Consider the following 16,352-nt stretch of genomic DNA (forward strand, 5'->3'; position numbering starts at 1 on the left):
ATTTCCTTTTCATACATACGTGTAATATATACATGTATATATGTATATACTTTTTCTGAGCTGATGGTTTTTGTTCTTTTTTCCTTCTGTGCTTCTCAAACTTCTCATTCCGTTTATTTCCTTTACAGTTTATTCATCTGAACCGTTTTCTCCCTTTCTGATCCCTTTCAGTAAATCTTAGTTATCTGCAAATCAAAATCAAGTGCAAATATGCATGCATCCACAGAGCAGCTGTTGTAAAGAGACATAATTTCACTTGATGGAATTGATAGAAACCCTGCCAACCACCCAAGCTAAAACAAGGTCTGAGATGGTGGTCAGATGTACTTTTCACCAGAGCAAAAAGAAAGAAAGTGTTCTGCCATTTGGCTTATTAATGTACTATTCTTTACTAATTTAAAACTGCTGAATATATTTTTGGTCCCTCTGTGAGGGCTACACCAACAAAATCGATGTTTCATAGCGTGTAGGCCCCATGTGCCAAGCACATGACCAGCTTTTACCTCCCTGTATTCTTCTAGTCTTTTCCTCCAAATCTAATAACACTTGGCATGACATCAATACTAGCATAGGGTTAATAAAACCAAGGATAGTATTTTTAGGAAAGCACTGAACATGGAATGTTCTCCTTTATGAAAGGCAGGAGAGTTTTATGAAGTTTCTTCTGACAGGAGAAAAACAGTGCTGGCTTTCTTAGATTGATGAAGCTGCTTCTATGAGACATCCCTTGAAGACTTCCCTCTTTGGAAAGGAAAATGTTGGTGGGCTGTGTAGTGAAAGAGTTATGGGCCTTATTAATTATAATAACTTGATGCAGTACCTCTGTTTGTCACAGATATAGAACTAGCAACAGTCTAATTTGAATGTTTCATACCGGCCAGTTTGCAAGATAGTTTTGTTGTCATTTTCAGTGTTCTCCATTTCTATGAAAAATGCAGATATAAAATATTTAACACAAATGTATAAGTTTCCTGGCAATTGACCCTGCAAATATATTCTCCCTAAAAACTGCAAAACTGGGAGGCCAAAAAGTTTTATGCATTTTGATGTATGTACAAATAATCTAACAAGTTTGTGTTTAAATAAGAAAATATAGAGATTTAAGTGTATATTTGGAACATAGTTTACAGAATAAGATTCTCCTGTTATTTTTAAAGTAAAGTCGTATTAAATCCTCAACATAGATTCCTTAGATTACACTTTATTAAAAACTACAGAAAATACGTTCCTTAAATCTAACTGCTTCCTACTCCGGCCTTTTCTTAATTCTGATATAAGGAATGGGTGAAGAAGTTGTGATGGTAAACAAGTGTTGAGCCTTGGTATTGTGCATAGTATCAGTTTCTGAGCTCTTGCTCTCATCTCTCTCCTAGTGATGATGAAAGCAAAAGACATTTTCAGAGGATTCATGGCAGCTGCTCTGCATCATCAGCTCCAGCAGTCAGTCATCAGGTCCTGTGATACGCGCTGTGCCAAGATTGCTAATGCTATAGCTGAGAATAAGCAATATGGGTTTGTTTCCCTACAGTATGCAGGAGGGTTGTGTGCATGCTGCACATTAACGATAATGGTGTAAGGGGTGTTTTATTCTTTTTTTTTTATTTTATTTTTTTTTTTCCAGCAATGTTATGTCATGGCTCAATAGTCTGGAGATGGTTGCATTGCAGATTGGCCCTCTCAAAAACCTTCCTGTCCTGAAAGACATTTCCAGGAGAAAATAAGTAGAGAATATCTGAGGAATGATGAACGTCTTTGCCAAACAACCACACACCACAGTGTGTTTACCTACGCATTTAAGTGTGCTTCATGTGTGTGAAAGAGGAAGCTGTATGTTTTGTATGTGCATGGGAGGGCTTTCCAGTGCAAATGCTGACCTCAGAGATGTCAGTGCTTGTGACTGGAAACAAGTGTATGGGTGGTCCCATTACGTGTGGGTTTTAGCTCTGTAAAGAGCGATGCAGCAGTTTGTCAGTAACTTCACGCTTGAGCTTTTTGCCTGCAGTTGTAGACTGATAGGAAATTTGCTAGTTGATCATTAATTTGTTCTTGAATTTAAGTGTTGTTTTTTGTGTGTGTGTGTGTTGTTTTTTAATCTAGCCTGAAGTCAGAGTTTCCCTTTGTTTCCAGTCGTTTGTTTCTAAGCTGATGAGTCTTTGTTAATTTGGAGCACTACATGTAAAAAAAAAAAAAAAAAAAAAAAAAAAAAAAAAAAAAAAAAAAAAAGGAGGCTGTCAAGAGATAAAGGCTCATTAAAGATATCTAGTAGAAATATAATGACAAAAAGCATTTTTTGTTGGCAGCAAAAATGTCATCCACGGGGATCTTTATTGAAGATAAATACGGTATTTTCTGTAATGAAGTAATCACCAAGAAGTATGTGAATGATGCTTTCACAAGTCTTTTTCTAGCCTCTATGTAGTAATATAGTATCAGCTAAATTGATTTTTACATATATATATACTTATATATATATATATTTCAGCTATATACTATAACTTATTTATAAGTTTAAAGTTCAGCTTACAGCTAAGGTGATTTCAGAAATCTATTTTTAGTCCATGTTGTTTTCACAACACTGCTGAATGCCTTGCACTTTTTCATCAAAGGCACAATTATTTACTAATCGTAACTACTTAAAACATCTTAAAACTGACTCCAGGCTGACAGGTGTTACACAGCCATAACCTCTCTATTTTTTTACTGAAATTACATGTAACGAATAATCTGGAATAGCTTCCAGTTAACAGGAGAATCCTGTGCTGGACTTTGCCCTCAGGCCTTTCAAGTGCGTAGGCAACTCCTGTAGAGATGTTAGTCTAAGTATTTGCGATGTTGAAGCAAATCAGAATTGTGAGGTGATTTTGATTACATGCCAGCTGGGCACTAGTAGAGAATGAAATCCTTTAATCCAACATTTCCGATGCTTGCTACGTTGAGTGCTTGAGTTGGTTGGTTGATCTTGATTGTGACCCTTCTGTAACAAAAGTGCATAATTACAGACTGGAAGAATAATGTAACTAACATTAATTTTAACAACAGTAAAAAAAGATGCTGAATTCGGCTTGTGCTCATGTTTGATGTTTATAGGTGCGTGCTAGCATTGTTAAAGAGAGTCAGTAATGTAAGACTGCAACATCACCCACCAAAGGGCTCCAAAGAATTATTTTCCCAGCTTAATCCTGCTCCTGACAGGAGTAATCTTTGAAAAAGTAATCTTTGAGAGCTAAGAGGTAGCTCAGTTAGGGAGCTGGTGTGCTAAGGCAGAGGCTGTGACCCCTGAGCTAGACCCCATCACGTGGAAGATATGTGCCAGTTGCCTATGGAAGTTCTGGGAGAACTGAGGCATTGTGGTTCATGTGATGCACCTCTTGCTCTCGTATGCACAGGTGAAAAAGGAGATTGGTTTTGTCCTGAGGTAAATATAAATGTATTTAAGCTATGATCTAAGGGAATTCTAGTTGCATTTTGCTAACTGTAAGTAAGTAATATTCAGGACACTTTTTCTTCTACACAGCGGGGAATGTGTTAAAGAGTCAACCATTTTGACTGAACTGGGCTTGGATTTCGCTGGAGAGGGAGTACTGCATAGTGGATGAGAACTAGAAATTTCTGGAAGTGACCATAAGATGCAGAGGATATCTGGGAGAAACCTCTTTTATCAGTAAGTAAATCTTTAATGTTTGAAATTTCTTGCAACAGGAAAGGCAGCTGCTAAGGAGCTGTTCCACAGTTGCTTGTTCATCTGTTTATATATAATAAATGCAAAATAATAATGAGAATAACAATGGTATAGATATTTATTGCTCAGATATGTCTCTGTGTTTCATTTTCCAATAAATCTAAGTGAGTATATATCAGTAGAAATAAGAACAAATCAGTAAATAAGCTTCTGCTGTTTATCCAGTACTTTTTCTGCTGTTTATCCAGTGCTTTTTTCCTGAAGTCAGTTGTGAAACAATAGAAATCAGGATGCTCTGTCTCCTGATCTGTGCCCATTCAGTCCTGGAAAATGACACGTTTTATTTTGGCAGGAAGATACATTTCATATTAACTTCAGTTGATAAATAAGTTATTTGTTAGATATCTTGAAGTAGCCTGTCTCTGCTTGCAGAACCAACTTATGAAGTGAGTTACAACTCCACATTTTACAAGGGCAGTGTTATGCTGGCCTTTGAGTGACAAGAAAATCTGAAAGCTGCTAGATATTCTCAAAGGGTTGTCTGCTAAGAGACATGTCAGGTGTGAAGCACACAAGTTATGAGTGTGCTGTCATGGGATAGGAGAGTACCCACTTGTGACAGCTCTGCAGAGTAAAATAGAAATCAGAGAAATCTTCTTTGCATCGAGGAATTTGAGAAGCACTGAGCAGAAAGGTTTTTTTTCTCCTTATTTAAAAACAAGTTAAAAAAAAAGGGGTTAAGGTTTTAAGTGTTTTATCATTTAAACCCACACTTCACAATATTTGCTTTGCTCAACACAAATATATCAGCATATTATCTGCAGATTAAATCAGACATTTAAAGCCTAAGTAGTTTTATACTAGAGAAACTGCAAGTTCTATTTTAGGAATGATTTCATACTCCACTGCCTTCAGAAGCTCTTCACGAGCCATCAGATTCTCCCCCAGTCATGTAGGCTGTTGACTTGAGAGGGATTAATTATTCTCAGCTGGGGAGGTAAATAAAGTGTGTCATAATTGCTGCTGTTGAACCTCAATAAAAAAATGCTCATATATGTGAACTAACGCTGGATTGAAACCCAAAGGTGGTAATGAATTTCAAAACCCCACAGTGAGTTACAGATCTCTGCTTCATTACATCCACAGTTGGATTCTGCCAGTATGTGTGCACCTTTGATTAAAACAAACAAGAAACCTAGCTATAAAGCTATGCAGGATTAAAATTTTGTAAAAACACTTCACATAAAAAAAAATAAAAATCTTCTACCGATTCCTTTCCCTGACATTTTTTGTACATATTGTACAGCTTCACTTAAAAAAATAATAATAATAATTTAAAATAATCATAACATTGAGTGTTTTTACTGCATTAAGTAACAAAAGCAGAATGAAACTTTGCATCAGTTGTAGCATCCTGCTTGCAAGTTCACAATAAAGCACGTTCCAATTTCTGAGTATTACGTTGTTGCTCTACAAAACCGTCATGCTTTAACATTATTTTATGAACTCATGCTACAACAAAAGCCTTCTGATCTGAATAGCAAGAAAAGCCTACTTTGAGTTAAATCATCATCTGCTGCTTTACTTTGAACTAAATGGATTCATCTCTGGCTCTGGAATCTCTGTGACACAAACCTCTCTGATTTTTGTCAAGGTGAGGACACGCAGTCTTGTAAACCTGGACAGTGAAAAGATTCTGCTGGGATAATACCCCAGCAGAGATGATAGACATCTGACAAGTTACTGCATTTTAGAGTTAAATAAGGAAGAAAAAGTGGGGGTGGGAGAGAAAAAGCAAATTTGCATAGCATAGTGTACACAGTAAACCCTGAGAACATTATTCTGTCTCACTGAGCTGCAATTCTATGTCAAATGTCCAGTTATTTACTAATCTTGCTAAGAGAGCATGCAAGCAAGATTTGGACAGATGAGACAAGTCTTTAGGGTTTATTTAGTGCAAAGGTAGCAGTGATGAAAGAACTTCACAAACATTAACTGTGTATGAGTACGACACAGACACAGAGAGGTAACAGAAACTTTCAGCACAAAGTAGTAAATATAATGGTGTGATGTTTGTTTGTTTGTTTTTAAATGTACATGACCAAGTTACACTTTCAGCGAAGCCTTGAACATCCAGAGTGACATGAATAATTTTCTTAAAAGGCTATTATAGCTTTTCTGAAGGCATAACTGGAAAACTCAATCCACGTTTTTATACAAATGGGAAAATTGGCTCTGCTGAATAGTTCTCTTAAGTTATATTTGATAAATATCCTCATGTGTTAACCTTTTTTATATTTGTATAGTTTTCAAGTGCTCAGCAGGTGAAGTCAATGGAATTATTAAAGTAAATACAATTCCTTATGCACACATTAGCAGGACCCTACCCTAATTTATTTATTTTTAATGAGCTATGCAACAGTGTTAGTGAAAAGTGTTGTGTAACTGTCTTATTATTTTTTTCAAGGTCACTAACTTCCAAATGAGCATTTAAAAATTGTTTGTTGTTGTTGTTTTAATTTTATTAAAATATGTGGAGAGTAATTCCTCTGAATTTTTACTCAGCTGTTGGAACCAAAGATGGTACAGCAGTTAGGGTAAAGACTTCAAGGGGAAACCTCAGAAACAGGTCCCGTTCAATCCAGGACAGGCTTCTGCTACCTGGTGAGTGAGGGTATTTGTAGACAACGAATATGAAGCATCTGAAACATTCCAGATTGTTTTGTCTGACCCAGTTATGGCTGCCTTTGAGATTCCAGAATTGGTAATAGTTGAAATTGTGGATCCTGGTGATGGTATGTATCACTTCTTGTTCCCTGAAAAATTGTGATTAGGTGCAGTACTGATCACTTGCAAGCCCCGTAAGTACCTCATCTTTCTTTGTTCTGTTGTTCCATCCTGTCTTAAAGCTTCAACTAGCTGCACAAGGAATTTGTATTCTTTATTGAAGCACTTCTCTGGCTACCTGCTTACTCTGTATGTAATGTCATGCAGGTGTTCAGCCTGTATCCCCCCTTTTCTCATCTTGTTTTTCTTCCCAGTATCTACAGCATATATTCCTCAACTGGCATACAGAGTAGAGGAAGACGTAGGTGGACTGCTAATTCCTCCTAGAAGATCTGGTGATGTCATTCAACAATTGATGGTCATTTGTTCTGCACTCCAAGGTATGTTATCTAGCTGGGAAACATCCACCTGTTAGCAGGTATTTCCAGTAATTTCAGTAGTTGAAACAAGTGATTTTGCAGGCAACTTGCATGTTGTTTTAATTTGTGTAGTTCTCTGCCTAAAGAATATTTTGAAGACCAAAATGTAAGTGCCTGTGTGCATGTGTACACACATGCATGTATGTGTATTTTTGGAAGAGACCATTTTATTGCCTGCAGCTTTTTCTTGCAGAAGAGAAAGTGCCTGTCCCTGCAGTGATTGTTTAGAGGAGGAAAAAAAAAGACTGTTTAGAGGATATGATCATTAGGTATGCTTCATGGGCAAGGATAATGGGAAAGCATCCTTAGGTCTGTGACTTGCTTAAACTTCTAGTTGAAAAAAATCCTTCTGATGTCTTTTGTTTCTATTTTACCTTTACCTATAAGAGTCAGCCTGAGTGGACAGCTGGAATCCTCAGAGAGTTAGGGATTCTGTCATTTGTTACTTCATCAGTGACTTAAAAGAGCTCAGCCTCATTTTCCCCTTTTTTGTTGTGCATCGGGGCACAGAAATTCTTACCAAGTTAGCGAAAACTTTTTGTCCTTATATCCCTTTTGACTTAGGTTTATACTGTGTATTAGACTTATACTTTTTGAAGATGTATTTCAAACAAATGCAGCGTAAGTAAGGTGGAGTGATGTATTTATTTATTTATTCCTTGTAGGAATTGCACAATGAGGTAAAAGTGAAGTTCAGATTCACATTTGTTAGTACAGGATAAGCTCATCCTAAAGTCCCAGAAACTTTCCTGCATTCTGGTCCATGAAAGGATGGCACATAGAAATTAAAAGGAAAAGCCGTTCCTGCATTCTTTCCTTCTTCCTGCTCAAAATTGCCTTACATTGTGACTGTTGAACTGCTGGTGGGGCTGTACTCTAAATGATTTAGATCAAAGCATATTTTTGGGAGCTTTTTTTTTTTGGTTATTTTACTCACTTCACTAACACAATTGAAGTAAAGCCCTACAGAAAAGATGAGTCAGGATAACTGGAGTGAATAGGATATCAGGAGCAGGACAGGTTTCATGAGGGTGCCAGATGATGGTAAGAATCCGCTAAGTCACTTTCCTACTGGAAAAAATGTAACCATAAATGAATAGGAAGAATTGCTTGTGTTTAACTTATTAATGTGTATTTGTTACTCAGTTCCAGCATAAAACGTTCTTTTCAATTTGTTTAATTTAAAGGACTGTTTTTCTTCTGCTTCTTTAATGTCATGACTCCCTGTAAGACATTTAATTTCTCTCCTCATAGGTTCAGCTGCTGGTACTGTACCATCTACTGTCTTGTCTTTTTCTGACTACATCTCACATCCTGAAGGTCATTCCAGTGTTGTTTATTTTAATAAGAATGAGACTGAGAAAAGCTGTCATATTATCATTATTGATGACTCCCTTTATGAGGAAGAAGAGACCTTCAATATTTCCCTGAGCATGCCACGAGGAGGCCAAGTTGGTACTGAATTCCTGAGCACTGAAGTAATAATCTTGGTTGACATAGATGATGGTGAGTACAAAGAAACATGTTTGTTTTGCTGGGACTTTCCTCTTTAGAACTTTTACTGATAAATATTCTCTTTGTGATTTTGTTTTTTAAGCATCTGAAACTTTGGGTCTAAGATTCACTTACTCCTTATAACAACTGGCAGGACAGGCATGAACTATTTTTAAGATACAGTGTAAATATAAATCATTCATTTTGGCTTTCACTGTTTTGTTGCTTCAGAAGGGGTTGAGGATTAGATTTTATTCTCGTTACAGATATAGAAGTAGCTTCGTTACCCTGAAGTAGCTCTGCAAGGACTAGATTTACATTACTGCAGCAGAGCCTGTGATTGCCGTAGTTTCCACAGGTACACTATTAATTTTGTGACAATAATATAGATGAAATAATTTGGAAACCATCAGTTAAAGCAGAAAAGTAGAGTTACTAGAGGCTAGTTTGACATGCACGTTGATTCTCAGTATGTCAAGATTAAAGTTCTTCTAAGTGCAGTATGCTAATAGTCAAAGTATACATACAAAGCTTGAATTAATTGCTAGACTCAGCAAAGGAATAAGGCAATAGTAAGCCTGAAAGTGCCTCTTTCCAACTGAAAAGAGCTGAGCACAGTTCTGATACAGGATGTGACACGACAGTATTTGCACAGTCCTTGGTCAAATTAGTCTTGATGAAGTGTACTGTGATGCCTCTAACAACAAGGAGAGGAGAAAAAGAAAGAAATGGAGAGACAAAGTTTTTACTTGCATTAAGCTTTGCAGCAAGAAGGAAAACCATTTAGTGTCATCAAAGAAAGCAGTCTGGTATGTTGTTGGATTTTCTGATGGTGCAATTTCAATATTTACACAGAGTGGTTCACAAGTCATGCATATTTCAGAAAATCCATGCAGTCAGTAAAAATAATGTACACTAAGGTGAGATAAATACAGATATTGAACTTTTACGTTATTTTAGTTACTATTCCCATTCTGAAAGTCAGATACCAGAGCAGAGTTGGGAATGGAAATATTTTTGTCTTGCTAGCTGTTCTGTTGAGATGTCTCACGAGAGTTTCATAAAGCTGCTGAGATCAGTGGTATCCACAGTGCTCTGTGTGTGTGTGAGGATGGAGGGGAATGTAGTTTGCTAGTTTTACTGCTTCAGGTTGGTTTTTGTTTTTGTTTCCATGTATTCGTGTATCCCTCTGAGAAGGGCCCTATGTTACTACATTTTTAAAGAAATGGTTCTGCATAATGTCCTAATACTGGAAAATAAAGCATGTGATACAGTGACTTTTTTTTTCTGGGAAACGCATGAAAAAATTCAGTATTGTCTGTACGTGGACCTGCTTTTCACCTCTCAAATTACAGTCATAGAAGAATTATGCCCATTTTACATCAGAAGGATTCACATTTCCACCACCTCTACTAGAGTCTGATGTGATTTGTGCATAAGGAGAAAGGCATCAATCAAAATGTATGATCGAGTATGGTTTGGGAAACATATGCCCAGGGATTATTTAAAATGAACAGACTTTATATAGAAAAGGGTCCTAAGATTGTGTTGTTGCTGTCATAAGCAGATGCCTGCCACAGACTGCCTCAAGTGATAGCTCCTCAAGCCATAGCTCCTCATTGAGTCATATTATGTAAAAAACAGAAATAACTCATTATTAGGTCTCAAGAGGCGCCAGTTACATAAAACTTGGGGATTGAAAAGGTTTAAAGCTCAAATATTTCTGAAACTAATTTTTACACTCATTCGCATAGCACCACAGTGACATAAATGAAGGAAAGTATTCAAGAATTAGATGGAAAAAAGTTATAGCTGCTGGATGTCAAGGAAATCAGTTGCATTGATGAGACTTTCTCTGTTCAGCCCTGAAAATTGATGATACGCTGGCAAGAGACAGATAAGTCTTCAGAGATACTCAGGTTAATCAAGCTGAAGGCAAAATTTTCTTTTTAAATATGTATGTGATAGATGATCAGATTTGCTGCCAAAATAACAAAGAATTGTAGTAACTGCAGCATGTATCATTTGAAGTTAATTAACGAGTGGGTATATGGAAATGGAATTTAACTACAGTTACTGAAGAGCAGAGAAGTGGTTAACAAAATAGACATGGTAAATGATTCACTCACCATTCAGGTGAATAAATTAGATTAGTCCTATGGGATTTTCTTTGTTGTGTGTAAGGTAGTGAACTAATGTTGCATTTCTAACTGTATATATATAATTAAAAATCATTTTTATAAAAGCCTAGTTACAAGATTATGAAAAAATATCCTCTTCACTAGATCTTTTCCTGATTTCATGTATTTATAGAGTTTTGTGGACACAAAAAAATCTTAATATGGTTGTATGTGAAATAACTATGCGCATAGTATTTGATTAAGGAAAGAACAAAACCTGTGCAAGAATTGTTGTTCTTCACAATGCGCAGAGCTGCATTATGGTAGGTGGCTTGTATACAAGTAAGCATTCCTTGCCTCTCATCAGAAAGTTAATTTCTTTTCCACTCTCACTTCTTTGCTTTTGCATGCTGATTTTATACCATGTCAGATGTTTTATCATGCCACCATGCCAATTACTAGTAGTAATTTGGCAAATTACAGTTTACTCTTTTTTTCTTTCAGGAATATCAATGTTCTGTTCTGTCATCGGTGTCTGCTGACCACCCTGGCCTTGCATTTACACTGTTAGGAAGCGAGCCAACCTTCCATCAGCCTGTGCAGCAGTGGAGTTTTATCTCTGATTTTGCTGTGAGTCCACTCTAATTTCAATCTATAGAAGCAAGGGGAATTGTCATTTTTTTAAACATATTTTCCACACAGTTATCAGCAGTATAAGATCAGTAAGCATCAACTCATTGGGATGCAATCAGATGCTTTCATTGCATAAGGAACAGTCAGAAGTCCCTGGTGTCCCTGGATCTCAAGTCTGGAGGCCTGAATCCTAGTGAGCACCTTCCATTGAGTAGGCCAGTGCTAGAGCCGTGGGCAGTCTTGAAGAATTTGCCTTAATGTTGTCACCCTCAGTGTTGTCCTGGCTGTGATCCTGCAGCTCCTGCTGCAGTTGTGTCTGACATGGACATCAGGTTCCAACAGGTACAGCCTTTTAGTTAGGACTTAAAAATTTTTTCTTGAGGCCTAATGGGCAAAACTGGCCAAAAGCAAATGAAGGTTGGGTGGCAGGTGTTCTGTAACCACTGAAACAGGTGATATGGTATAGGCCATCCAGTAGCAGTTGTCAGGAGAAAGTCAAGTGTTTTCAGATGGAGATTTTTACAGTGCTTTTAGGTTGCTGTAGATTTCATCATTTCTGGTAAGATAAAATTGAACTAAATGTTTTTGGTTTTGTTTTTTCATATAATTATTTTTTTCCCATTTATTTACCTCATAGTCCGACCTATTCCTAAGTACTTAGCTTTTTTTTTTTTTTTTTTTTCCAGCAAGGTGAGGGAATGGGCAGGGAGTAGTGTTGGTTTAGTTCTAAGCAAGATTGGTTTCAAAATTAACCTGTTCTGAGACTGATTTTTTTTTTTTTTTTTTTTAAACTGGGAATCAGTGTAATAGAATTGAATCAGTAGAGTTATTTCTCAAAGAAGTGGTAAAACACTTCATTAAGTGTGAGCCTGGTTTTCTGACAATTTTCCTGTTTATATTAAAGAAAAAATAAAGTGCACCAAGTAGCCCTAACTTACTGTTGTAAACTATTGTAGAGACTTTCAATGAATATACAAGACTTGTTAAAAATCTCTTAGAATAACATTGCATCCTTAAGCCAGTATATGAAAAGGACCTTTTTTTTTTTTTTTTTTTTTTTTTTTTCCCCAAAAGTACTGGATATTTCAAAGCCCATGTGTCAGAACTATTTAACCTTTTTGAACGTTAGAGCTGGTCTTTATCTTTCTGCTTCATTATCCAGTTTTGAATGCCTTGACAATTGTAGAGACAACTGTACTGCATGCAAATTAAATGAATGTCTCAATCTGGTTCGCTCAAAACAATTGAGTGAACTGAAATGTTATTTCAATTTAAAGATACAATTTAAGTAGTAGTCTTCATGTGGCTACCTTATAACACAGGAAATTAATGCTACACAAGAAAAGGATTTGGAGATGAAGGAAATAGCCATGGAGGTGGTAGCAGTTGCGTATTTGAATTAACTGCACAGTTCCCTGTGTACAATCACTGTATACTGAAATTCTTGATCAGCACATTACTACTATGGCAATGGTGAATAATGATCATCATAATGCTACAGCTAAGGTGATTTTATTATTTGGTTCCTTTTCCCCACAGGTCAGTGACCCAGTGGCCGCAGAGTTCAATCTAAATACTCAGATGCTTCTGCTGTCTAAAAAGGAGCTTTGGATATCTGATGGGTCAATGGGATGGAGCTGATGAAGCTTTTACAGAAGGTAAGGAGTCACTTGCACATTCAGCATTTTATGAAAGCTAAGAGAAAGGCATTTAACAAGAGATGAATACATATTTTACTAGTTTTATATCTCCTTTAGCAACATTTTTGTGTCTATGTATTTCTGTTGCAGAAAAGTAAAATGCAGAAATGCTAAAATATGATTTAATTTAGTATAATGGCAACAGACTTTGGTTCTCCTTATGGGCTCTAAGAGGAGAAGCATTCCAAAGGGAGGTGCAAAATTCAGGTTCCTATAAATGAAACCAGTTCTGAAAACTGTTGCTCAGCTATTATATAACCACACATTCCCTTCACTGTGGTGGTTTTGCTTTAAAGCTGCCTACTCTAGAACTTGTTGCCCTATTTTGAGAGGGATGAGTACTTTCAGTCCTTTCCTTCAGTTGTTCTAGTCAGGTGTGTTGTACACCTGGGACTCCTCAGGACTCGATCCTGCAGCTATTCCCAGTGCAGACCAGGTGCACAATACCTGCATCTCGTTTCAGCCAAGCTGCTCGCTCTGTCTTGATTTTTTGTTTGTTTGTTTGTTTGTTTTTTGAGTTCTGGCCCAGGGTACAGTGCTCTCCCAACCAGCACTCACCAATTGCAGCTGTTAACAGCTTCTAAGGAAACTCCTGGTAAAGGCAGTATTAGATCAGAAATAACTTTGTCTTTAATTGGTCCCTTATTTGAGCTACTGGTCTGAAACCCAATGAGAACCCAGTAATAACTGGGTTAATAACTAATAATATTTGTTAATAACTTTATTTTGCTTGATATATTGCTATCAGTGGGTAGCTTCTTATATGTGAATATGGGTTGCCCTCTAGTGAAGAGAAGGGAAAAGCTTACTCAGAAAAGATCTGTACTGTAAGAAGCCCATCAGTATGAATTGTAACAGAAAAAGAGACAAGCCTATGATAAATTGGTAGTAGCAATCACGGAGTGCATTGTCTTGAAGTGCAAAGGGAAATACTCTTAAACCTAGGTAATTTCTGTCCTGAGAACCACAGACACAATGGCTTGGCAATAACTTGCTTTAATAATTTTAAATTGACTAGCAAAATGTGAAATGCATCAATCTGTTTTGCTAGGATGTGAAATCTGTGGCTGAGTGATGGTGGATCCTGTTCAGAACCTTGGTGACTCCTTCAGCTGCACCATCAAGGTGTTCCTTGGCACTGGTGCTGATGGGTGCGTGCCCAAGCACAGCTCAGACAACCAAGAACATGGGTGTATGGCTGACTCACCCTCACTCACGTACAGAGTGAAGATCCTGGTATGTAAATAGACATGGTAGTGGGCATTTTTAGATCCTTGACTTCCAAGTGAACCTGTAAATACGAAATTTGCTTCCTTTAGGGTAAAGCTCAACCTGAGACACAAGCAAGAGCCTTTGGAAACCTGGAGTTTCGTGCTACATTAAGCAGCTGACCACACAGTTTTTTTTCCTCTAGTAAAACAGCCTGGTTCTGATGGCTTCAGCATGTTGTCTGCTGCACTCTTCCAGGTAAGTTGATAATTATATCACAGAAACATTCCTTCAAGCGAAAAATACTAAGATGGAAAAGACGGCATACAGATAATGATGGGTGGGTGCTGTCAGTCAGCAAGACAGGGCAGACTTCGGTAACACATTTACTTTGTTTCCCTTCCATAATAGCACCGAAAAAATGACACCAATGCTTCATAACACTGGACCTCCTCTTCTGCTGCCTTGCTGTTACTGCAGGTGTTACTGTGAGCAGGTATTGGGGGTTAGAAAAAAAAATAGAAATAAACTGAGTTTTCTTGCAATGGGAAAAAAAGAAATAATCAGTTTGTATATGATAGGAAATAAAGCTGTGCATCATGATTTTTGCAGATGAATTCAATTTTCTTAGGTCTTTTTTTTTGGTCTCCAGAGGTTGGATTTTTCTCACTGAAATTAAGACTAGTATGTGTTAGGCAGCTGCAATAGTTTCTTCATGTTAACACTAAGAATAAATAGAGCCTATTAAAACATGCTTTACCTGGCCTACTTCAGAAGGATACATTAAAATAGATTAATCTTACCACCAAAGGTGTATTTCAGTCATTGGCTTTAATAGACATATTTGCAGTGAACTTGGACCTTTAGCTGGATTAATCTGATGTCTGGCATCTTCTAGTTTACAGTCAATGTGCATGGAGGGTGGGGGAAGAGGTTCTGGGGTTTGTTTGTTTTTCTGAAGGTGGCAGGAGGCCGAAAATAGTACATTCACACTACTAACGCAGTCTGATTAAAGGAAAACACATACAGGCACGACCGCAAAGGAAGTCTTGACTACCACCATGTGTTGTCCTCTGCTAGTGGAAGAGTTAGCACCACAACCTCTAAATGCAGCAGAAGAGCCAACCCAGATGCCCCGGTCTTGATGCAGGACATTGGAGCTGATAAGCATCCTTATATCCCTCAAGGAATCCTGGTGCTTAACGAGATGCTGCTTTTAGTTACAAGTATATTATCCTAGCTTTCCTATAAGTGTTTTGCTTTTTTATTGTTAATTATTTGTGGGGAGGAAGGTGGTGGTGGTAGCAGTAGAATGGATGCTAAGTAGCAGAGTGTTCTTCACAGTGGATGGGTTTGTCTCACTTTAATAAGAACTCTGGACCTGTGGACAGCAGTGGAAGACTCAACACAGGTAAGGCTGCAAGTGCAGCTCTGTCGTTATTACCTATGAGGAGAATGTTTATGTAGGAGCAACAAATGTTAGAACTATATTGTAAATCATACAATCATACAATCATAGAAACACAGGGTTGGAAAGGACCTACAAGATCATCTAATCCAACCATCCTCCTATCACCAATACTACCCACTAAGCTACTAAATCGTATCTTGTAGCACCTCATCCAGGCACTTCTTGAAGCCACACTAGATAAATAATACATTAATTTTTCAGGTATTGGCATTAACTGTTTTCAAACATGCTTAAACAGATTCGAGCATTTCAAAACCGTACTGACAGCTTTCCCATAGTGGACAGTAATTGCTTATCTTCCTTTGCTTGAGTATTTGATAGATAGATAGCCAGATAGATAGCATTGGGGGAATGCACTTGTATCATCTAGAGCAAATATTTTGCTTTAACATCTACAAGAAAGAAAGGAAGGAAGAAAGGAAGAAAGAAAATTGGCTTTATACAACTCGTAGGCATGCCATTTGGGACTTTCTGAAGTTTAGTTCATTTAATTCTGCCAACTTGTGCTTGTAAAGTACTAGCACAAAGGAATTGCTGCTCAGCTATATAATATATCCTTCCTCTCGAGAATTTTATTTAGGCTAGTTATAAACAAACTATCATGGCTTATTTGATTGGTCTGGGGTTTTGTTTTCTGCTGTTGGGTTGTTTGTTGTGGGTTTATTCTTTTTTGCAAAGAGGGATGCTTTGCAATGGGATGATTTTATAGACATTTTCAGCAGTAAAGCTTTTTTGTTTAGAGTACACTAAGCATAAGTTAAAGTGGATTTTGAGTAACATTTTTTAGGGCTGTCATGACATTGCAGCATTTAGATTTTTTTTTTTTAGTGGATTGGCTTA

This window comes from Aythya marila (genome assembly GCF_965140915.1).
Source record: "Aythya marila genome assembly, chromosome: 4".
Classification (NCBI taxonomy): Eukaryota; Metazoa; Chordata; class Aves; order Anseriformes; family Anatidae; genus Aythya; species Aythya marila.